General features: G+C 40.5%; 1 protein-coding gene and 1 pseudogene across 2 annotated transcripts in view; both read right to left on the bottom strand.

Annotated features, from left to right (window-relative positions):
* The window catches only part of MITF (melanocyte inducing transcription factor), a 281,453-nt gene that overhangs the window by 44,742 nt on the left and 211,047 nt on the right, over nucleotides 1-25,664 (bottom strand). The gene's annotated exons all lie outside the window — the stretch shown is intronic.
* LOC135228499 (small ribosomal subunit protein uS5-like) overlaps nucleotides 1-25,664 on the bottom strand; it is a 57,631-nt pseudogene continuing 31,967 nt past the window's right edge.

Below are 25,664 nucleotides of genomic sequence, written 5' to 3' on the forward strand. Positions count from 1 at the left end.
AAAAAAAAAAAAAAAAATTTTTTTTTTTTTTTAGAGGGGAAAAATTCAAAGGCTTTGAAACTTTTTGTCCTTGTACTGTAACTATCTTTTTTGCTCTTTCCTTTCTTCATTCAGATACTGAAGTGATAGCAAGAGAATTGGAATGGATCACCTCCTCGCTGTCACATGATAGCTTTGCCACTTCTGGGATAACTGACTGGTTATTTTCCATCAGTTTCACTCTAAAGAGATCCTGGGGCACATCACATGTCAGTATAAGGTGGTGGCTGGAGATACTACCATCTTGGTTGACAACAGTATTCATTGTGGGGGGAGAGGATACCCATCTGATATCAACTGTTTTACTCCCTCCAATATTTGTAAAGCAGAAGTTAAATAAAATTGAGCACAGAGTCCCATAATATTTCTAATTTAGAAGTGATTTTATTTTTTTAGCAAGTCAACAAGGAGCTCAGATTTCTCACCTTATGTTCAGGAAGATAATTGGTCTTTTTGTTCAGTAAGTTTAAGGAAATTAAACAGATTCAATCACTTGCTATCCACCCCACTCCTGTACCACTACACTTTCCGTATGTTTTTTAAATGGCAATTTATAGAGAAGGCCAATTATGCAATCGTAATCCCTTAAAAAAATGGTAAGACAGAGAAAACTGGCTTTTTTAAATGACTTGGACAGTCGCATCTGATAGGTACCAAGATTATTTTCAGTCTCATAATTATATTGTTCCCAGAAAAAAACAACAACTGCCGCAAAGCCACAAGCCCAGGTCATATACTCTCAAAAATACAGTCTTATGTTCTGTACAATCTGCGCAAAGGTATCTATTCAGTAGAGGTCTGATCAAAATTAACAAAAAATAAGAACAATAAAGATATGAATCTTGCCCTAAAGGAGAAGAATCAAAATCAGATGCAAACAAAAAGCAAAAATAAGAACACTTAGTAAAGAAGGAAACCCTGGTAGCATAGTGGTTAAGTGCTACGGCTGCTAACCAAAAGGTCGGCAGTTCGAATCCACCAGGCGCTCCTTGGAAACTCTACGGGGCAGTTCTACTCTGTCCTATAGGGTCGCTATGAGTAGGGATCGACTCGACGGGAGTGGGTTTAGTAAAGAAAGGTTAGATGTGACTAAGGCTGATAAGCCCAATGCCTTTTCTCTTAACGGGTTAGCCCACCAGCCAAACCTGGCCGCTTCTCTGCCTGTGTTTCTACAGTCTGTAAACTAAGAATGGTTCTTTACATTTTTAAATGGTGGAGAAAATCAAGAGAACAATATTTCTGGGTATATGAAAATTACATAAAATTCAAACTTCAGTGTCCATAAATAAAGTCACCCCTCTGCCACCTCCTGGCTTAATCACTTTATTTTTCTTGTATAAAAACCACTGTGGTGGCCACAGCTGGAGCCTGGGTCCTCTTCCTGAAGACTCTGGTGTGGGTCTTTAACAGATGGTCAGTGAGTTCCTGGCAGGGAGACTTGGTGAACACAATCTCTTTCCAGAGGTCAGGGGTAAGATAGCTGTAGGTCTTGGAGACAGCATCAAAGATGGCCTTGGCAAAGCTGCCCAGGTTGGCAGCACAGCCCCTGGCCAAGGTGTAGCAGTCATCGATACTGGCCATCATCAGCAGCCTCTTGGACACAGGGGCTGAGATTACGCCAGTATCTCTGGGCACAGGGATGAGGAACACCAGCACAGAGCCGCACCAGCTGGTCACCTTGGAGGGTACAGTATGGGGCTCGCCAACCTTGTTTCCCCAGTAGCCTTGCTGCACTGGGACAATGGAGAGCTTGGCCAAGATGATGGCCCCACAGATGGCGGTAACCACCTCCGTGGAGCACTGCATACCTGGGCTGATATGGCCGCTGTAGTCCCCGATGGCAACCAATACCCTGAATCTGGTCTACTGATGAGCACACGTCTGCTTCTGCACAGGCATGATTTTCAAAACCTCGTCCTTGAGGGCCATCCCCAGAAAGAAGTCAATGATCTTGGACTCCTTGATTGGCAGGGAGAAGAGACAGATCTCCTCCAGGGACTTGATCGTCATGTCCTTGACCAGGTGGCCCAGACTAGTGACAGAGAGCTATTCTTTGTCCTCAACTTTGCCTCTGCGAGCTCCATGGCCTCGTCCCAGGCCCCAACCACTGCTGTGACCCTGGCCCCATAGGCCGTTGCCAAAGCCTCCACGAGTTCCCCTCCCTGGGCCCCTGGGGTCTCCAGGCCCTCCCGCTGTACCAGCATCATCTCGTTTGGTGCTTTCTCAGAGAAGAAGGATAAATAAAGTTTTATTGGCACAAAGCCACATCCGTTAGTCTCCATACTGTCTATGGCTGCTTTCTCCCTAAAAGAGCAGATTTGATAAGTTGTGACAGAGACAGTATGGCCCACAATGCCTATAATCTCTACTCTCTGGCTCTTAGCAAAAAAAAAAAAAAGTGCTGACTCCGGGTCTGTAAGAAAGCTTTATCAAACTAGAATTGAGCTTTTCTATTAAACAGAAATTTTACAAGATTTGGAGGAAAGAATGAGGTGACTTCTATAAAGAGAAACAGTCTATGTATATAAATTTATAGCTGTTTTTCCATGTACTGTCTTGTATGGACAAGCATCCATGTGAGAACACTGGGTGGCATAATTATTCCACTTCTAAAGAGGAAGAAGTAAACACCTCAAGAAGACAGTTAAAAGACTTGCCAGGGTTAGAAATCATCTCAGGTCTCAATTATTCTTTCCCCAGTGGCAAAGGACTGAAACACTCTTGCTGTTAACTAGTTTTGACCCAGGATTTAAACAGGACAAAGAGGGAAAGATAAAACTGTGTAAACCCAGAGGTGTACTCACATTACTCTATGTGTACACACACAACTATATATTAATTTATATCACATATTTATTGGCCTACAAAGTTTCATACCACCCTCCTGCCAAATTTTTTCAAAGGACCATTCCAAAAACCAAACCTGCTGCTGTCGAGTCGAAGGACCATTAGGCTTCAGAATTCTAGGAAATGAGTTACAAATGTATACAGAAGGAAAGGAGAGCAAATCTTTTTGATGAAATTTTAACATAATAAACTAGACCAGTCCTACCAAAAATCTCCTAACAAGTTTTTATCCTTAGTTAATAGCCTACAAAACAATGTGTTTATTGTAAACTGCAAGGCTGGCATAGTTTGGTTGTAGGATAAACAATATTCAGTAGCTTCAGGAAAAAAAAAAAAAAAGTATTTTCATAAGAAAATTCCAAATACATATTCTTTTCTTCTCTCTCAGACTAAATAAGTCAAAGGTCATAAGTATAAAAAGAACACCAAGTTTTTATCCCGGTCAAATAGAAGTGGGAGAGGTTTAAGAGTGGTAGCCGCCTGCCTGCAGCGTATTTATAATCCAAGAATAAAAACGCCATTTTCCAAATCAAGTTCCCATGGGGAAGCAGCAGCAAGAGCCAATAAGCCCAATCCACCCCTCACTTTAAAGCACACATTCAGAGGTCCTGTGCGCTGAGGATGGTCCCAGTTACTGTGGCAGATTAAACAGCAAGATTTGTTAAAATATAGAAAACAGAATTAACATCCATTCACTCAGGACTGCCACCATGTGCTGGCCACCATGCACTTTATCCTCACTTCTGACTTAGGACAATTCAAATAAACTAAGAAGAAATTCATCCACTTGGATAACTGCATAAGATATTGCTGGAAGCTTATTCACACAGTTTAAAAAGAAAAATGTTTGATGACAATCTCTGATTGAATACAGAAGCAATTACGAAAAGAGATCTGATTTTGATAGCTTCGACCTCTTATTTTGAGTTGCTGCCACCTGAGAGTGTAGCTACTTGTCTTCTTGCCATACATAGAGAACTGAATACAGAATTGGAATGCGAACCTTAACGGGCACACAAATAAAATGCAGAGTGTGATTTCGTAGGTATGGGGCAGTGTCCAAAACCCGGCATTTCTAACAAACTCCCAGATGATGTTGCTGCTGGTCCACGGACACCACCAGACCTTGAGTACAAGTCTTTAGTACCCTCTCATCTGGAGATCTGCTGCTACCACAGGAGCTACATACCTGCTCACCATTCACTTGACATATACAGCTTGAGTACCAACTAGATACCAGGCAACTGTCCTAACCTTATATAAGATGTTTGGGAAAGGCTCACAGAGAAGGTGACATTTAAGCACGGAGCTTTAAGTTGCTGAGAGAGTGAGATCCGCAGTTATTCATGGGGAGAGCATCCCAGCGAAGCCCAAGAGCCCTCAGGTATCAACAAGCCTGGCATGTTCAAGGAACAGCAACCCCCTCAAAAAAAGACCCAAACTAGTTGCCATCGAATCTATTCCAACTCATAGAGACCTCATGTGTTACAGAGTGGAACTAACTGAGCACCACAGGGTTTTCAAGGCTGTGAACTTTCAGAAGCAGACTGTCAGGGCTTTCTTCTGGGATGCCTCGTGGTGGGTTCAAAATACCCGCCTTTCAGTTAGGAGCCCTGTACTTAACTCTTTGTGCCACTCAGGGACCCCTAAGGAACAGCAAGGGGGGTTTTAACATTTTTTTTTTTTTTAACTTCGCTTCCAATTTCCCACACTTCTCCAGTTTTTGTCTTACTTCTCTGGTCAAGTCTTCTCAGCCTCCTTTGCTAATTTTCTCCTCTTCTCTCTCTCTTAAATGTCAGGGTACCTCAAGGCTCAGAGCATGATCTTCTCTACTGACACTCAGGGCCTTGGTGTTCTCACCCAGACTCATGAATTTAAATGCCCCAGCCCAGACTTCTCCAAATTCCAGACTCATATATCCAATTGCCTAACTCAATATCTCCATTAGGAAGACTGTAGCCATCTCAAACTTAATATGTCCACCATCCTCTCCAAACCAGCTCCTCCCACAGTCTTCTCCATCTTAGCAGTTGGCAACTCTATCCTTCCACTAGGTTGAAACAGATGAAAACAGCCATTTCTGTAGGTAAAAAAATGGTCTTCGTATCATTCCAACTAGTTGATCAAGCCAAAAACCATGGTCATCTTTGACTCCTTTCATTCCCCATATCTTACATACACTCCATCAAGACATAATGGCTCCGTCTTCAGAATACATCCAGGATTGGACCCATTCTCACCACTTTTACTGTCAGCACTTGATTCAAGCCATCATTTTGCATTGGATTTTTGAAATCGTCTCCAATTTCAGTCTTCTACCTGTTTTCTGACTTTGCTCTCTTACAGGCTATTTCAATACAGTGACTAGAGTAATCTTTGTAAAATATGTCAGATCGCATCACTCCTCTGCAAAAAAAAAAAAAAAATCTGTAATGGCTCCTTTTTTACCTCTGAGAAAAACCTAACTACTTATAATGGCCTTTAAGTTCCTACACACGTACTGTGCAGAGTGCTTGTTAGAAGCGCAAGTTCTCAGATCCCATCTAGGATCCACTGAACCATAATCTCTGGGAGTGGGGCCCAGAAATCTTTAACAAGCTCTCCAGGTGGACCTTAACAAAAGTTAAGAATAGAGAGCCCCGCCCACTGTCCCTACCCCCCACTTCACCCTGATCATTGCCTCTCTGGCCTTACTTTCCACAACTCCCCTGAAGAGAGCCAAAGTACAATCTTGAGTATGCATCACCTGAATTTAGAGACCATCTTAAGAATAGATTTGACACATTGAACACTGATGACCCAAGACCATACAAGTTGTGGGATGTCATCAAGGATACCATAAAAGAAGGAAGCAATCATTAAAAAGACAGGAAAGAAAAAAAAGATCAAAGTGGATGTCAGAAGAGACTCTGAAACTTGCTCTTAAATACAGAGTAGCTAAAGCAAATGGCAGAAATGATGGAATAAAAGAGCTGAACAGAAGATTTCAAAGGGCAGCTCAAGAAGACAAAGCACAGGCATACCTTGTTTGTTGGACTTTGCTTTACCGCGCTTTGCAGGCATTGTGTGTTTTACAAATTGAAGATCTGTGGCACCATAAGGTGAGTCTGTCAGTGCCATTTTTTCCACCAGCATGTACTCACCTCGCGTCTCTGCATCACATTTTGGTTATTCTTGAAATATTTCAAAATTTTCATTACTATTATATCTGTTATGGTGATTTGCAATCAGTGATCTTTCATGTTACTATTGTAATTGTTTTGGGATGTCACGAACCACATCCATGTAAGACAGTGAACTTAATCAATAAATGTTGTGTGTGTCCACCAACTGACTGTTCCTCCATCTCTTTCCCTCTCATCGGGCCTCCCTATTTCCTGAGACATGACAATATTGAAATTAGGTCAATTAATAGCCCTACAATGGCCTCTAGGTGTTCTAGTGAAAGGAAGAGTTATATGTCTCTCACTTTAAATCTAAAGCTGCAATGATTAAGCTTAGTGAGGAAGGCATATCGAAAGCTGAGATGCCAAAGCTTGTGCCAAACAGCCAAGTTGTGAATGCAAAGGAAAGGTTTTTGAAGGAAATTAAAAGTGGTACTCCAGTGAACACATGAATGATAAGAAAGCAAAACAGCCTTATTACTGATCTGGATAAAGTTTTAGTGGTCTGGATAGAAGATCAAACCAGCCATAACATCCCCTTAAGCCAAAGCCTAAGCCAGAGCAAGACCCTAACTGTTTTCAATTCTACGAAGGTTGAGAGAGGTGAGGAAGCTGCAGAAGAAAAGCCTGAAGTTCGCAGAGGTTCAAAGTTCATGAGGTTTAAGGAAAGAAGCCGTCTCCATCCTGTGAAAAAGCACGGTGCGGCAACAAGAGCTGATGTAGAAACTGCAGCAAGTTGTCCGGAAGATCTAGCTGAGATAACTGACGACGTTGGCGACATTAAACAACAGATTTTCAACAGCCTTATTATTTTTTTTTTATATTGGAAGAAGATGCCATCTAAGACTTTCACAGCTAGCGAGAAGTCAATGCCCAGCTTCAAAACTTCAAAGGACAGCTTGACACTCTTGTTAGGGGCTAACGCAGCTGGTGACTTCAAGATGAAGCCAATGCTCGTTTACCATTTCTAAAATCCCAGGGCCCTTAAGAATTACGCTAAATCTACTCTGCCTATGCTCCATAAATGGAACAACAAAGCCTGGATGATGGTGCATCTGTTTCCAACATGGTTTACTGAATGAAGCCCACTGTTGAGACCTACTGCTCAGAAAAAAGATTCCTTCCAAAATATCATTGCTCATTGACAATGTACCTGGTCACTCAAGAGCTCTGATGGAGAAGTACCAGGAGATTAATGTTGTTTTCATGCCTGCTAACACAATATTGATTCTGCATGCCATGGATCAAGGAGTCATTTTGATTTTTAAGTCTCATTATTTCAGAAATACATTTCATAAGGCTATACCTGCCACAGGCAGATTTCTCAGATGGATCTGGGCAAAGTAAAATGAAACTTTCTGGAAAAGATTCACCATTCTAGATGCCATTAAGAACATTCATGGTTTATGAGAGGAGGTCAGAATATCAGCATTAACAGGAGTTTGGATTCCAACCCTCATGGATGACTTTGAGGGGTTCAAGACTTCAGTGGAAGAAGTAACTACAGAAGTGGTGGAAACAGCAAGAGAACTACAATTATAAGTGGGGCCTGAAGCTGTGACTGATTCATGCAATCTCATGGTACAACTTTAATGGATGAGGAGTTGTTTCTTATGGATGAGCAAAGAAAGTGGTTTCTTGAGATGGAACCTACTCCTGGTGAAGATGCTGCGAACACTGTTGAAATGACAACAAACAATTTGGAATATTACATAAACTTAGTTGATAAAGCAGTGGCAGGATTTCAGAGGATTGACTCCAGGTCTGAAAGAAGTTCTACTGTGGGCAAAATGCTATCAAATAGTATCACATGCTACAGGAAATCTTTCGTGAAAAGAAGAAGCAATCAATGCAGCAAACTTCATTGTTGTCTTATATTGAGAAATTTGCCACAGCCACCCCATCCAGCAACCACCACCCTGATCAGTCAGCAGCCATCAACACTGGGGCAAAACCTTCCACCAACAAAAAGATTACAACTCACTGAAATCTCAGATGATGGTTAGCATTTTTTAAAATTAAGGTATGTGCATTGTTTTTTAGACATAATACTACTGTACACTTAACAGACTGCAGGATAGTATAAACAAAACTTTTACATGCACTGGGAAACCAAAAAATTCAGGTGACTTGCATTATTGCAATAGTCGCTTTATTGAGGTGGTCCGGGACCAAAAGCACATTATCTCTGAGGTATGCTTATGTTATAAAGAAATATGCAAAGGCCTGGAGTTAGAAAATCAAAAGGGAACAACACACTCAACATTTCTCAAGCTGAAAAAACTGAAGAAAAATTCAAGCCTCGAGTTGCAATACTGAAGGATTCTATGGGCAAAATATTGAATGGCACAAGAAGCATCCAAAGAAGATGGAAGGAATACACGGACTCACTGTACCAAAAAGAACTAGTCAATGTTCAATCATTTCGGGAGGCAGTATATGATCGAGAACTGATGGTATTGAAGGAAGAAGTCCAAGCTGTACTAAAGGCACTGGCAAAAAACAAGGCTCCAGGAATTGAGAGAATACCAACTAAGATGTTTGAACAAACGGATGCTATACTGCAAGCACCCACTGGTGTATGCCAAAAAATTTGGAAGATGGCTACCTGGGGAACCAACTGGAAGAGATCCATATTTATACCCATTCAAAGGAAGCTGATCCAACAGAATACAGAAATTATCAAACAATATCATTAATATCACACACAAGTAAATTTTTGCTGATGAAAATTCAGAGAATTGCCAGAAATTTAAGTCAGATTCAGAAGATATGGCACAAGGAATACCACTGCTGATATTGGATGGATTCCAGCTGAAAGCAGAGAATACCAGAAGGATATTTACCTGTATTTTATTGACTATGCAAAGATATTCAACTGTGAGGATCATAATGAATTATGGATAACATTGCAAAGAATGGGAATTCCAGAACACTTAATTGTGCTCATGTGGAACCTGTACACAGACCAAAAGGCAGTCGGTCAAACAGAACAAGGAAATACTGTGTGGTTTAAAATGAGGGTTGTATCCTTTCACCATCTTATTCAATCTGTATGCTGAGCAACCTGTATGCTGAGAAACTGGACTATGTGAAGAAGAGCGCAGCATCTGGATTGGATGAGGACTCAGAATAAAGTGCAATATGCAGATGATGGAAACCGTGGTGGAGTAGTGGTAAAATGCTACGGCTGCTAACCAAAGGGCCGGCTGTTCGAATCCGCCAGGTGCTCCTCAGAAACTCTACGGGGCAGTTCTACTCTGTCCCATAGGGTCGTTATGAGTCGGAATCGACTCAACGGCACTGGGGTTACTGGATGCAGATGACACAACCTCGCTTGCTGAAAGCGAAGAAGACTTGAAGCACTTACTGATGAAGATCAAATACTACAGCCTTCAGTATGGATTACACCTCAACATAAAGAAAACAAAAATCCTCACAGCTGGACCAATAAGCAACATCATGATAAACAGAAAAGGCTGAAGTTGTCAAGGATTTCATTTTACTTGGATCCACAATCAATGCCCAGCAGTAAAGAAATCAAATGACATATTGCACTGAGCAAATCTTTTGCAAAAGACCTCTTTAAAGTATTAAAAAGCAAAGCTATGACTTTGAGGACTAATGTGCATCTGATCTAAGCCGTGATACTTTCAATTGTCTCACATGCATGCGAAAGCTAGACAATGAGTAAGGAAGACCAAAGAAGAATTGATGCCTTTCAATTATGGTGCTGGTGATGAATAGTGAATATGCCCTGGACTGCCTGAAGAACAAACAAATCTGTACTGGAAGAAGTACAGCCAGAATGCTCCTTTGAAGTAAGAATGGTGAGACTTTGTCTCACGTATTTTGGACACGTTATCAGGAAGGACCAGTCCCTGAAGAAAGACATCATGCTCAGTACAGTAGAGAGTGAGCAAAAAAAAAGGAAGCCCCTCAATGAGATGCACTGATATGGCGGTTACAACAATGGTCTAAAATACAGCACTCACTGTATGGATGGCGCAGGACCGGTCAGCGTTTGGTTCTGTCGTACATAGGGCCGCTATGAGTCAGAATCAACTCCAGGGCACCTAACAACCCTTCTGAGCTTATTCAGAATCCCAACCCACACCCTGCCAGTGCTCTTGATCCCCTGCACTATGCTCTCCTTTGTCCAGAACATGGCTGGCTTGGCACACAATACGCACTCAACGCAATGAAGGAATGAAGCCAGTGTGGCTGAAGCTAATTTATGAGTAAGAAGGTAGAAGCTAAGGCCAGGGGGATCAGTTTGTGTAGGCTTTTGTAAGGGTTGTAGGCTAGAATTCTGACAATCCTTGGAAACTTCTTGAGGAAATCAACACGTGACAGTCCCTCCGTCTTCCTAATAGATTCACAGCCCTGTATACAATCCAAGAAATAAATCTTCCTTTCCTGATTATTCTATCAGCACTTGCCCCCAAACTGCCAATTCTTAGAGTTCTCATCTATGCATGCTGGGAGGCAGCTGACCACTGGAGGTATAAAACACATGGCCTCCCTCTCTGGCCGTGGATCCCTCTATGAGTCACAGTTAAGCCAGACGTTCTCAAACTAGTAGCCCATGGGCGCAGTTCACAGGCATGATTTAGTGGCCCACACATTATCTAGCATTTTATGAAACTGCCACCAACATTTAAAAGTTAGGAGTTTTCATACCAAAATCTGTGTTTCTGGCTTTTCTGGATAAATCAGAAGATCTAGCAATACCGAAGTATACTGTAGTGGGCCAGGAACTGGGCAGAGTTGCGAAGTAGCTTCCCTCTTTGGACAGGGCACCTGCTTTTCATCCTGCCACATTCCTACCACACTTCATTCTGACCCTGACAACTGGCCTGCTTCAGGCATTCACCTATCTGATTCCTGTGGGCATTTAAATTTGCAAACCCTGCCTTTCACATTCCACATTCCTGGAGGCAGTTCCAAATCTGATAGATTTGTGGTGGCATAAGTTTGCTTAGAAAGCCACATTAAGCAGATGTTCTCATATGGTGTGGGTGAGAAAATAAATTAGTAGAACTTTAATAAATAAAATAAAAATAAATTGATTAAAAAATAAGCTTTTATAAAAGGCGCAAATGTGTTTAACCAGCAATGATACTTTCAAGAGCTTTTAAGGCAATCATCAGATATGGGGGCAAAGATTTAGGCACAATGTTCATCAGAGCATTCTCTGTAACAGGGCCAGGCAAACTACTACCAGAGGGCCTGCTGCCTAGTTTGTAAACAGGGTTTTAATGAAACATAGCTGTACCCACTATCTCTGGCTGCTTCTGAGCTACAACAGTGTAACAGCAGAGTTGAGTAACAGACCTTATGGTCCGAAACGCCTAAAATATTTACTATGGGGAATTGACTCAATGGCAATTGGTCCGGCCCTTTACAGAAAAAGTTTGCCAAGCACTAATTTCTAATAACAAAAAATTATAGAGAAATATCCAAAAACAGGCAATGAAAACTAATTAATTCCAAGGTAGCCAAATAGTTCAGGGTTCCTTAGTCTCAGCACTACTGACATTCTGGGTAGAATAGCCCTTTGTTTTGAGGGCTGTCCTGTGCATTATAGGATGTTTAGCAGCACTCTCCTGGCCTCTGCCTATTAGATGCCAGGAGCACTTCCTGGACCCAGTTGTGGCTAACAAAAATGTCTCCACTCCAGACATTGTCAAATGTCCCCTGGGGTACAAAATTACCCCCAGATGAAAACAACCACAGATAGATACTATACGGTCATTAAAATCCACATTTTATAAAACTATTTAATAAGGGGGAAAGTTCATACTGTAAATGGGAACACAAAGCAGGCTAGAAATACTACATATACTATGATTATAAACTGGTTTAAAAATGTGTTTAAACATACACATAAAAAAAAAAAAAGACTGATTCAATCAAGTCTTAACAAAGATTGTCCCTAGACTTACTGATGAAGATCAAAGACTACAGCCTGCAGTATGGATTATGCTTCAATACAAAGAAAACAAAAATCCTCACAACTGGACCAATAAGCAGCATCATGATAAACAGAGAAAAGACAGAAGTTGTCAAGGATTTCATTTTACTTGGATCCACAATCAACACCCATTGAAGCAGCAGTGAAGAAATCAAAAGACACATTGCATTGGGCAAATCTGCTGCAAAAGACCTCTGTGATGTGTTAAAAAGCAAAGATGGCACTTTGAGGATTAAGGCGTGCCTGACCCAAGCCATGGTATTGTCAATCATCTCATATACATGTGAAAGCTGAACAACAAATAAGGAAGACCGAAGAAAAATTGATGCCTTTGAATTATGGTGCTGGCAAAGAATACTGAAAATACCATGAGCTGCCAGAGGAAGGAACAAATTTGTTTTGGAAGAAGTACAGCCGGAATGCTCCTTAGAAACGTGGATGGGAAGACTCTATCTCATGTACTTTGGACATGTTACCAGGAGAGGGACCAGTCCCTGGAGAAGGACATCATGCTTGGAAAAGTAGAGGGTCAGTGAAAAAGAGGAAGACCCTCAATAAGATGGATTGACACAGTGGCTACGACAATAGGCTCAAACACAGCAGTAACTGTGAGGATGGCGAAGGACTAAGCAGTGTTTCATTCTGTTGTACAAAGGGTCACTATGAGTTGGAACCAACTCAATGGCATCTAACAACAACAACATCCCTAGATGATGGTGGCGCAGCAGTTAAGAGCTTGGCTGCTAACCAAAGGGTCAGCAGTTTGAATCTACCAGCTGCTCCTTGGAAACCCTATGGGGCAGTTCTAATCTGTCCTATAGGGTCACTATGAGTTAGAATCAACTCGATGGCAACAAGTTTTTTTTTGTTTGGTTGTTTTATTCCCTCTTTTCTATAATTTCCATAATGAACATGACATTCACTTTATAATTTTTTAAAATCAGTAAATTCCACAAACATAAAAGCCCGTAGGTATGAATATATAAAAACATGTTCAGGCAGAATTCCTCTACTGAAAATTTTGTAAACAACAAATAAACCTACAAAATTATTATACAATGGTAAAATGTGTCTCACTCCAAGTTTTTCTTTAGGTATTTTATCGGATTAAGAGGACCCTGTTGCTTATGAAAGTTTTTGTCTTACATTCAAGCCCAGACAGTCTGAGTTGGTATAATATTTGACATATTTTTTATGGCTTTGCAAAGGGCCCCGATTACGTGGTTCTGTCCTGCGCTTATAATAGCTCATTGTAAGAAAAGCCCAATTCCTCCCTCTGATGGGAACTTCGAGTGCAGCCTTCCGTGTGCTAGAACTTTTCCACGTGGCCCAGTTTAGCACTGCTTCAGGATCGCAGATGCCTTTTCGTGTTAGCACCCCCCGCCCCGCAATGTCCCCATTGTTCGCAGTTTCTCGGGTATTAGAGATTACCACAGCACAAGCAGCATAACTCCTTTTCATAAGGGCCGAGAGTCTTCAGAAACTGGCAGTGGTCAGGTTTGTCAAAGATGAAAACGTTGCTCTGGGCCTAAGCAAAAGGTCACTGAGAAAGCCCTCAGTCAGAGATAAGAGCTGAATGCTGCAGGCTTGAAGGTCAAGTCTACACGAGCTGAAACCGACATAAAGCAGTCGCCCCATAACAACATAGACGTCAGGGTCCATATCATGAGACTATGGGGCCCCCCAGATCCCTGCAGGATTGTATTCTTGTGGGCAATTGCTAAGACTTGCTTTATAAAATTAGTCACCTCCCCCATAAGAGCAGCAGCTCATGGGCATTTATGCACTGTGCTAAGGGCTTTACATGCAGGCATGTTGTAATTACCCTCAATAATAACTCATTCGTTCATTCACCAGGTATTTATCGAGCCCCTTTACAAATCAAGCACTCCTAGGCACTGAGGAGAAAGCAGTAACTAAAGCCAAGTTCCCGGTCCCATGGAAGTTATATTTAAGTTGCAGAAGTACAGACATAAAAAAACAAAGTAAACAGAAAAAGAGTGGGTGGGGGGGTGAATGACGTATATGGGAACTATCCGTACTTCCTGTACTATTTTCCTGTAAACCCAAAACTGCTTTAAAAAATAAAGTTTATTAAAAAAAAAAAGTCATCCAGTATCTCAGGCAACAGTATGAAATAATTTATATTCTGGAAACATAAATAGCACTGCTACATAAATTTGACCAAGAGACTCTCAAATGCAGAATTGTATTAAACAGAGGCTATGGTCGATATGAGTCGGAATCGACTCGACGGCAGTGGGTCTGGTTTTGGTTTTTATGTAGAAAGCACAGTAAAGAGCCAATAAAGGAGTTGAATTAAAATGAAATCAAAACATAAAAAGTGATACTTGTTAATTACAAAGGGTTAAATTGTAACTTTATTGTGGAGAAAGTTTTCAGTGGTTTAGAAAAAACAGTGTGTGTGTGCCTGTGTGTTGTGTAGAAAGAATGAGAGAATCAAGCAAGTGTAATAGAATGTTAACAACTGCAGAATCTGGGTGAATATAGGTAGGTATTCTTTGTATTATTCTTACAACTTTTCTCTAAGTCTGAAATTAAGTCAAAATCAAAAAAATAAAAAGATAAATGCAAACTTAAAAAAAGCAAAGTTAACCAACCAATGAAAAAATAAGAATTTCACACAGTGACGAGCGTTAATACAGAAAATGAAACAACAGCAATTGAGGACAGGAAGGCTACTCTATGTAGCTGACGTTTGGGCTGAAGCCAGATAATGAGAGGCCGCCAGCTGTGCTGAGATTCCAAAGGAGAGCAAAGACCCTGAGGTGGGCAGTGGCTGGGTATACTGGTGGAGCAAGAACAAGATCAACAAGATCCTGCCACAGAGGCTGGGGCAGGGAGCAGGACAGTGACTGTCCTGACAGAGGCTGCCAGGGCCAGAGGCTGGGCGGCTTTGTAGGTCTCTGAAAGGAACCCGAGTTTCCTCTCTGCTACTCATAGGAAACCTTTGGGAGGTTGAAGGCAGAGAAGTGACGTGATCTGACTTACATTTTTAAAACATTGCTCCAAGGTCAATATAGATGGGGGTTAGAGTGGACACGGGAGAAACAACTGGGAGCCTCCTGCAGCTATATATATAAGAGATCATAGTGCCCTGGACTTAAATGCTAAGATGCAGTTGGATATGAGAGATACTTCATAGGTAATTAAAAATTTGCTGCTAGATCTTGGCTCTGGCTTCTTCCTGGCTTCTATCAAATCTAAGAATAGCACATCCTTTAAAGGACATTCTTACACAATGCTCTGAAATATCTCATCCCACCACCATTGCAGTTACTAGAAACAGTGTACCAACCTATAAAATACTCCGTATATACCGGCTTGGGGCACACAGCTAAGCATATGGCCTGCTATCTGTGTGAACTGGAGAGAGGCAGTCTAGTATTGTTAAACGTCTGGCTGGAATTTGAGACAAATCTGCGTTCAAACATTGAACAAGTTGCTAAACTTCCTTGAGCCTCAATTTTCCATCAGCAAAATAGGATTATAGATACTACCTACCTATAGTTGCTGGGGTTGTTAAGCTTAAGCGATACAATGCATGAAAAATACTTGGCACATAGTAAATGCTCAACAAATAATGTGCTCTATTAGTAGCAGTACTGGAATTTTTGCTTTCACATTCAAGTAGATGAGTTAAATCCTATAACTCATCCATCTCAAAAAAAAAAATATATATATATACACACACACATATATATATGGCCATCCTAAAGGAGTCAAGAGAGGCAAAGGCGGGTACTTTAGGCTGGGTTCTCTAGAGAAGCAAAATCAGTGAAGCGTATGTGTACGTATATATATACACATAGAGAGATTTATACCAAAGAAATGGCTCACACAGTTGTAGAGGCTAGAAAGTTCCAAGTTTGTGAGTCAGGCTGGAGGCTTTCCTGACCCACATAGCTTCAGGGGTTGACAAACCCAAGATTGGCAGGCCAGCCAACAGACCTCTGGCTCACAGGCTGCACAGGTTGACAAATCCCAAGATCAGCAGGTATGCTGCTAACTCAAGTCCCAAGAATTGGAGGTCAGATGATGAGAAGCTGGATGCAGGATCCGGACAGAGCAAAAGCCAGTGAACTCCGCCAGAGAGTCCGCATATACTGGATGCAGGCCTCACCCCAAAGGAAACTCCCTTTCAAATGACTGGTTACTCATAGCAGATCTCATCATGGAGGTGATTACATTATATCAAATCTCACCATGGAGGCGATTATATCATTACATAGCTGCTACACTACATCATAACTGCGAAACTGCTGCGAATCATGGCGCAGCCAAGTTGACACACCTTAATGATCATGGGGGTTGGGGGTTAAGTCTCTTTTTTAGGCACCCATTTTTCCTTTTCTCACTAGCTGACTTTGACTTAAATATCACAGATAGATGGTAAGGGCAGAAGTAAATTGGGAGGAACAATAATCTTAGAGCATAAGACATGTACCAGCTGGGGTATCATACAGAAGGCTTCCGTGAAATGTTTTCCCTCTCCCACCTCCAACTAAGTGCAGCCACTGATTCTTAAACTGGGCTACAAATGGCAAACTCTAGAAAATTGTAAGCCAACTTTTGTACATGCATTTTTCTGGGGATAGGTCTAACATACCGAAACATTTAGAGATGAAATGACGCCTGAGATTTATAAGTTAGAGGGGCATATACATGAAACAAAGGAGCCCTCGTGGTGTAGTGGTTAAAATGCTTGGATGCTAAGAAAAGATGGTTCTTTATGGTTCAAATTCACCAGCTACTCCTTCTGGAGAAAGATGTGGCAGCTTGCTTTCATAAAGATTACAGCCTTGGAAACCCTATGAGGTAGCTGTACCCTGGCCTATAGGGTCACTATGAGTCACAATTGACTTGGAAGCAATGGGTATACATCAAACAGGATGAGGCATGAGTTAATAATTGTTGAAGGTGGCTAATGAGTACACAGAGTTCATGATATTATTCTCTCTACTCGTGTAAGTTAGAGACAACCTATCACATTCACATAGAAAATAATGTTTATGTACTAGATACCTCATTGGTATGCATCTTCTACCATCTTTTTCTAAAAACAAAAATGTTTTTAAAAGGTAACATTATTTACTAAGCAAGCACTTAGTCAACTCATCTACCCATTACCAGCATAAAATAGCGCTTTTTCGCTTGCTACTCTGGACCTTTGCCTAAAACTTTCTTCTAAAGGAGCTGACTTTATGTTCCACGAATTGATCCCTGAGCTTTTGGCCCTACCATATGATTCCTCTGAGATATTTTTAGCCTGAACACCTCTCTGAGAAACTGTATTTTTTTCTCTAATTTTATTTTGTTGTTGTTGAGAATATACACAGTAAAACATATATCAATTTAACCCTTTCCACATGTACAGTTCAGTGACACTGATTACATTCTTGGAGTTGTACAATCATTCTCATCCTCTTTTTCTGAGTAGTTCTTACCCCATTAATATAAACTCACTGCCCCCTAAGGCTCCTATCTAACCTTTTCAGTTGTTGTCACTCTGATCTCATATAGATAGTTCTTAGAAGAGCATAAGGCTCAAGGCAGATGTTTTTTACTAGTGAAGCTAAACTACTGTTTGGTTTTAAGAAGACTCCAGGGGATATTTGTGGTTTAGCTTTTTTAAAGATTATCTCGGGGCAATAGTTTCAGGGGTTCATCCCCCTTGGCTCCAGAAAGTCTGGAGTCCCTGATAATTTGAAATTCTGTTCTTCATTTTCCTCCCTTTGATCAGGATTTGTCTACAGAATCTTTATCAAAATGTTCAGTAATGGTAGCCAGGCACCATCCAGTTCTTCTGGTCTCATGGCAAAAGTGGCAGTTATTCATGGAGCCAATTAGCCACACATTCCATACCCTTCTCCTATTCCTGACTTTCCTTCTTCCTTTGTTGCTCCAGGCAAACAGAGATTCTGAGAAACACTTTGTCAACAAACATCAAAATAAGTAAGATCTGCCATGGGGTGTTCTCAGTGACCAATTCAGGAATGTGTCATTTAGCACAAATGAAACATTTTCTTACTTACGCAGGGGGTGTGAAACAGAGAACTCTTATTGCTATTTTCAGATCGAAACAAAGATTATATCATCCAAACAAAAGGGGTCAATTTACACACAGAAAGCATTCATATTAATAAATGCAACCCACTGAAACTTAAGCTTACAGAGAAATTTCGGGGAAGTTTTTTTTCTTTATTTAAAAAAATTTCATTTGTAAAAAATAACTCCTATCACTCTACAAAGCAAACTATCAGAGGGATTTAATATATGTCATAATCTATAAACCACGCCTATGCAAGGCCAATATATGTGGTTGAGATAGTCCTATTAGAATTCCTTTGTGTGATAAAAATAATGAATAAAGGGTTTAAAGAGGAAAAGGATAGAATACTTCTTTCGAGAAAAGAGGTGATAATTTTGAAAGCGTTAAGAAAATGGAATACATTGGGACTCTTCATAATTAGGAAAAAAAAATAAAAACTTGAAAATGAATTAATTATTGAACACTTACCACACACCAGATCATTTTTTAAGAAGTTTTCAATGAATTCTCTCATTTAAGCCTCACTACGACCCTACTGGAGTCCCCGGGTGGCTAAACACTTAAGTGCTCCACCACTAGCTCCAGAGACACCTCAGACGACAGGCCTGGCAATTTCCTTCTGAGAGATCACAGCCTTGAAAACCTTATGGAACAGTTCTACTCTGCATATATGGGGTTGCCACAAGTCGGAATCAACTTAACAGCAACAAACAACAACCTATAAGGTAGGGACTGTTATTATGCCCATTTTAGGGATGAGAAAAATGGGGTTCACTCCTAACCACTATATTAAACACTGCCACATTATGCATTATCAGTAGAGTTCATGTGTTCAACATAATATTTCTGGTCTTGAAATTGTTCAAAGAGCTTTTGTAGTAATTATCTATTTTGAGCATCTGCTTTCATATTTCATTATAAAAAAGCCTCCTCTTAAAAGTTTTTAGCTATGACATTTCTGATCAGCGTCTAATCTCTAAAATCTACAAGATACTGCAAAAACTCAACGACAAAAAGACAAATAGCCCAATTAAAAAATGGGCAAAGCATATGAACAGGCACTTCACTAAAGAAGACATTCAGGTAGCTAATGGATACACGAGGAAATGCTCACGATCATTAGCCATTAGAGAAATGCAAATCAAAACTACAATGAGATTCCATCTCACTCCGCTGGCTTAATACAAAAAAACACAAAATAATAAATGTTGGAGAGGTTGAGAGACTGGAACACTTATACACTGCTGGTGGGAATGTAAAATGGTACAACGACTTTGGAAATCAATTTGGTGCTTCCTTAAAAAGCTAGAAATAGAACTACCACACAATCCAGCAATCTCACTCCTTGGAATATATCCTAGAGAAATAAGAGCCTTTACACAAACAGATATATGCACACTGATGTTCACTGCAGCATTGTTTACAATAGCAAAAACATGGAAGCAACCAAGGTGCCCATCAACGGATGAATGGATAAATAAATTATGGTATATTCACACAACGGAATACTATGTATCAATAAAGAACAACGATGAATCCATGAAACATTTCATAACATGGAGGAATCTGGAAGGCATTATTCTGAGTGAAATTAGTCAGCTGCAAAAGGACAAATATTGTATAAGACCACAATTATGAGAGCTCGAGAAATAGTTAAACAGAGAAGAAAATATTCTTTCATGGTTACGAGAGCAGGGAGGGAGGGAAGGAGAGAGGTTTTCACTAATTAGATAGTAGACAAGAACTATTTTCGGTGAAGGGAAGGACAACACACTGAGCGGTCAGCACAACTGGACTAAACAAAAAGCAAAGAAGTTTCCTGAATAAACTGAATGTTTCGAAGGCCAGCATAGCAGGGGCAGGGGTTTGGGGACCATGGTTTCAGGGGACATCTAGGTCAACTGGCATAATAAAAACCATTAAGAAAACATTCTGCATCCCACTTTCGAGAGAGGCGTCTGGAGTCTTAAACGCTAGCAAGCAGATGTCTAAGATGCAACAACTGGTCTCAACCCACCTGGAACAAAGGAGAATGAAGAACACCAAAGACACAAGGTAATTATGAGCCCAAGAGACAGAAAGGGCCACATAAACCAGAGACTATGTCAGCCTGAGACCAGAAGAACTAGATGGTGCCCAGCTACAACCGATGACTGCCCTGACAGGGAACACAACAAAGAAGCCCTGAGGGAGCAGGAGAGCAGTGGGGTACAGACCCCAAATTCTTGTAAAAAGACTAGGCTTAATGGTCTGACTGTGACTGGGGGGGTCCCAGAGGTCACGGTCCCCAGACCTTCTGTTAGCCCAAGACAGGAACCATTCCCAAAGCCAGCTCTTCAGATAGGGATTAGACCAGGCTATGGGATAGAAAATGAAATTGGCGATGAGTTGGCATCTTGGATCAAGTAGACACATGAGACTATGTGGGTAGCTCCTGTCTGGAGCGGAGATGAGAGGGCAGAGGGGGTCAGAAGCTGGCTGAATGGATGCAAAAACAGAGATTGGAGGGAAGGAGTGTGCTGTGTCACTGGAGGGAGAGCAAATGGGAGTATATAGCAAGGTATATATAAGTTTTTGTATAAGAAACTGACATGGCTTGTATACTTTCACTTAAAGCACAATTGAAAAAAAAAAAAAAGCCTCCTCCTTAAAATATGATACTCACCTAGGTGGGCCCTAGATTCAATCGAAAGTTCTACCCAATTCATAAGTGAAAAGAAGCAGCCACTTAGCTGGTACTGGGTCATAGGACAAAAGAAGTCAAAGTGAACATTTTTTCTGGGAAAACTGCCTTAGGACTTTTAGTAATTTAAGTGCTGTTGTTCCTTTTTTTTTTTGGTGGAAGCTAGTGCAAAGGTCGGCAGGCAAACAATTTTTCAGACTCAAAAGGAATTTCTGTTGACCAAAAGCATCTAAGTATCATGGGATTCTTTAAGGAAAGGTTAAAATACTGTATAATACAGTAATGTCTTTTATAAGAAAGAAAATAGCCCACTGTATCACTGAAATGCCAGAAAACACATACCTAATTATAAACCAAGTATTCAAAAAGTTTGGGAAGAAGTGAAATGTCCAGATTACCCTTTTATTTAAAAAGCCCCCTGTGCTATGTGGTTTGGATTTAAAAAGTAAAAGAAAATTTTTAAATCACAATGTTTTAGTCAGTCCCCAAAAGTTCATATATTAATACCTGTAATAGGTAGAAAGTGGAAGCCCAACATTAAAAAAAAAAAAAAAAAAACTCACTCGTATCCTCAAGGAGCTTACAATTGGAGCCTTAGCTACGGTAGGGGACAAAGGGAAGAGGAGCCCACCCACACACAGATTTACATCTAAGATGCTCCTACCCTTTAAGACAGTAGTTTTCAACAGGGGCAATTTTGTCCCCCAGGAGACATTTGGAAACGTCTGGAGACATTTTTGGTTGTCACAACTGGGAGTGGGGTGGATATGCTACTGGCATTAAATGAGTGGAAGCAGCCAGAGATGCTTCTGAAACATCCTACAATGTATAAGCCAGCCCCACAACAGAGCAACATTTGGCCCAAAATGGAATACAGTAGTGTCAAGGTGTTAATTCCCTGTCCCACCCCCTTAGGGGAAGATTTCAGAAAAAGGAGCAGAAACTAGTCAGGCCACAGGAACGACAGATACCTCAATTACTACCGAAGCGCTTCTTTCTGCTGAGATCCATGGTTCGCCAACAGTTACTTCATGACTTATCTTTACATGCAAGGGAGGCATTTTTTTTGTTCATTACAGGAAGGAGAAAAATGTCTTCTTCACTATAAATGACCTAATTCAGAACCTAAGACTTCATATCCACCTGAGTTCTCCACAGTAACACGGACAAGAAAAGTTATGCTGGTAAATAGAGAATTATCCTTTCATTAAACATAGGCAGTCCCCGGGTTATGAAGGAGATTCTTTCCTGAGTATGTCTTTACGTTGAATTTGTAGGTAAGTCGGAACAGGTGCAAACAGCTTTTATTTAGCCTTATTTTAGTGCAAGAAAAGGAGCTCTGGTGGTGCAGTGGTTAAAGCGCTTGGCTGCTAACCAAAGGGTGGGCAGTTGGGACCCACCAGCCGCTCTGAGGGAAAAAATGTGGCAATCTGCTACCATAAAGATTTACAGCCTTTGAGACCACATGGGGAGTTCTATTCTGAATTACAGGGTCGCTACGAGTCGAAATGACTCGACAGCAGTGGGTCTGGTTTGGTTGGTTAGTGCAGGAAAACGCTCGGAGTCTTCCCAATGATTTAAAAGCTACACATGCAGCAACTGAAGGTGACTGTGATCAAGTTTTGGGAGTAGGGGTCGGTTCGATCGTGTCAAAGTGAAGGCAAATTTACGTAACATTAAAGGGCAAGTATGTGTTGCCCATAGGGCTAAAGTTTATAACCCGGAGACTTCCTGTAATGATAAACTATTCCCTAAAATTGTACAAAACCAAAGTCAACAATTCGAACAATTCAAAAGGCACCCTGGGAATTTGCTTTGATGTTTCTAGGTCCTTCTGAACATCAACAGTGAGTGCACTGTAGCTATCTGGGAGTGTCACTTAAAAGTGCCTTCTGCCTAATAAAATACTAAACGAAGCAGCTTTACTATACTTCGGGAATCAGAAGTTCACTAATTCTTGGTTTTACAATGTTTGGCATGACTGCTTCTCACTTTCCTGCACCACTACTAATAAAACAGCAATGCTCCTTTTCATATATTCGTTTCCTGCATTTTAAAAAAGGAATTCTTGCTTCTCAATATACTTAAAGAATTTTTGGAAGTCATTTTATAATTTTATGTATGACATACAAACTTTGATTCCCTAACTGCTTTTAAAAATATAAATAGAAGGGTGGCAAACCCTGAATGTCCTTGTGCTATTCTTCTGCTACTGGATATATTGAAAATTTTCCATAATAGTTTTAAGAAAAGAAAAAGCATGAACAGTTCTTAGACACACCCACAAACACATGTACACGTCAATGTTGCCTTGGGTTTTTACATAAAATAATTTAATCCTGATGATTTCAACAGCAAACTCTGTGGTTTTAAAGGTTCTAGATCTGGTTTTATCTTGTTATCTGTCCTCTCCCCCAACTCCATCCATTTTTGTAAAACTCTATAAACCACCCAGAAAAGAAAACCAAATTAAAAAAGCTTAAGTGGTGGAAATAGCACTAATTAAACAAAACTCTTTCTACCAAGTGTTTCCTCAAATGATATCTCTCACAGATAAGTACAGGACCAAATTGCCTTAAATGGACTCTTACTTGTACCCAAATGACAAGTAGTTTCAACTGGCAGTCTGGAGCTTCCTTGGACTTGTGTTTCATCTGATTAGCGCTCTAGAAAATGCCTGTAATACGGTGACTGAATCTGAACGTTCTCTTCTCCCTTTTGGGCAACGAAATGTAGAATTAGGTGGTTATGCCTTTACCGCTGAACACACTTAGGAAGTTAACCTTTCATAAAAAATGGTTTGAGACAGAAAGGGAGAGAGTTCTTGAAATAATAGAAATAATCAGGAAAAGTGTGTAATAAAAGGCTAAACAAAGCAAAATTTTTGTTTTCTTTCCCCTTATAAAAAACATGATTATTTTACTAAACAACAACCTGTATATTTTTACATATTCAAACTGGTCATTGGAGGGTATGAGAATAAGTTGCAACACAATTCTCACCCTCTCTGATGAGAGAAAAGAAAATGAAGGGGGGAAATTAATGTCTATTGAGCATCTATTATATACGAGGCATAGTGCTTGGGCCTTTGTACACGGGAATCTTTCTTGATGCTTGCCACAAAGGTAAGTGCTATTACCAGTCTTATTTTACAAATTAGAAAACCAAAGGCAGAGAAATTGAACAATTTGCTCAAGGTCACTTGCCTGCTCCTGAATAGTAGGAGGTCTGAATAGTCCTTTGTTGGATTCTAACAAGCATCACAGCTTCACTTCTTAGAAGTGATGAAAAAAAAAAAATTTTTTTTTTTTTTTTGATCAAGGCCCTACCAAAAGTGATAAGGTAAATCTTTGAAAAATCTTACTTTGGAACCAACTCCATGGCAATTTTTTTTCTTCTTTTTTTAAATGAGGGCTGTGGTGGTTCAGTGGTAGAATTTTTGTCTCCTACACAGAGAAAAAAAAAAAATTTTTTTTTTTTTTACACAGAAAACTCAGATTTGATTCCAGCCAATGTATCTCAAACCTAGCCACCACTCGTCTGTCATTGGAGGCTTGTATGTTGCTATGATGTTGAACAGGTTTCAGCAGATTGTCCAGGCTAAGACAGAGTAGGAAGAAAGGCCTGCTGATCTATTATCAAAAATCAGCCAATGAAAACCCCTTGGACCACATGGGGTCACCACGAGTCAGAGGCTGACTCAATAGCAGCTAACGACAACAGAAGATCTCCGTAACTGTCGTCACAAAAAGGAATGCACCAGGGAAAAATCACGGAGGTAGTTTTATCGACCTTGTCCTATCTCAAGATTAAGTGGGAGAAAAGAAAAAATGTCTGACTTTTCTTACTGAAAACATATCATATATGACTGGATAAAATTTAAAGACGAGCAATTCGAAGGAAAAAAATATCAAAAAGCCTGACAACATTGTGGTCTTTATCTTTCTATTGATCAAGGTAGAACGTTTAATGTGGTCACTAGGCAACTTTAGCATGACTGCAACAAAAGTTGTCTTACTCAGAGGGGCCGGGGCCTGGTCTTTTCTACATGAGGATTTGCATACATCCTTAGAACATAAAAAACATACCCTCCAACCTACCCGCAGAGACTTGCCAAGATTACACCTGAATTAATCTCTGAGAATAGTCATACCTGGATGATTTAAATTACATTCTATACTCCTGACTCTTGAACTACAACTCTTGATCCCAATTCCAGGGAACGCTTGGACCTATAAGTAGACCTTTGCCAGGTATCAAGGGAGTGCAAATGGAATCATCAATGGGGAGAGAATAATATATGGAAGGTTATAGAAGGAGAAGCTTAATGCTGAAAAATCCTATACCTTCCCCTAACTCCTCCAAATCTGTCACACTAATACCTGTTGGCATCAGACCCTGAGTATAACACCCTCACCCTGGAGCAGAATTACAATCCAGACTGAGTTCAAGGGCTAATAGCAACAACAACAAAGGCAGAAACTATATTTACTCAAGCATCCCATATTTCAAAGTTACGGATGGTGAGCAATAGCTAAGACGTCACCAAACCTGAGTCCTCAAATATGTACCCTAACATAAATACCAATGGCATACATACGCAAGTGAGATTTTTTGGGTCATTATTCCCAGAAACGGTCTACTGCTATTTTTCAAATGCATCCATACACATACATCTCCAGGCTATGATAGTATCTACTTGATGTAAACCCCTCTACTCTAAGACATACGTCTTTTTGTGTTTGTAGCTGAGTGACTTAGTACCGTGCCCCACATGCACTAGGTATGTAATAAACATGGCAAATGAGCAAGCGATGATACCAGAATCTTACAGGAGAGGATGAGTCTTCTTAATACTAAAAACGGTATATTGAAAGATTT

The sequence above is a fragment of the Loxodonta africana genome, chromosome 22, assembly GCF_030014295.1.
Source record: "Loxodonta africana isolate mLoxAfr1 chromosome 22, mLoxAfr1.hap2, whole genome shotgun sequence".
Classification (NCBI taxonomy): Eukaryota; Metazoa; Chordata; class Mammalia; order Proboscidea; family Elephantidae; genus Loxodonta; species Loxodonta africana.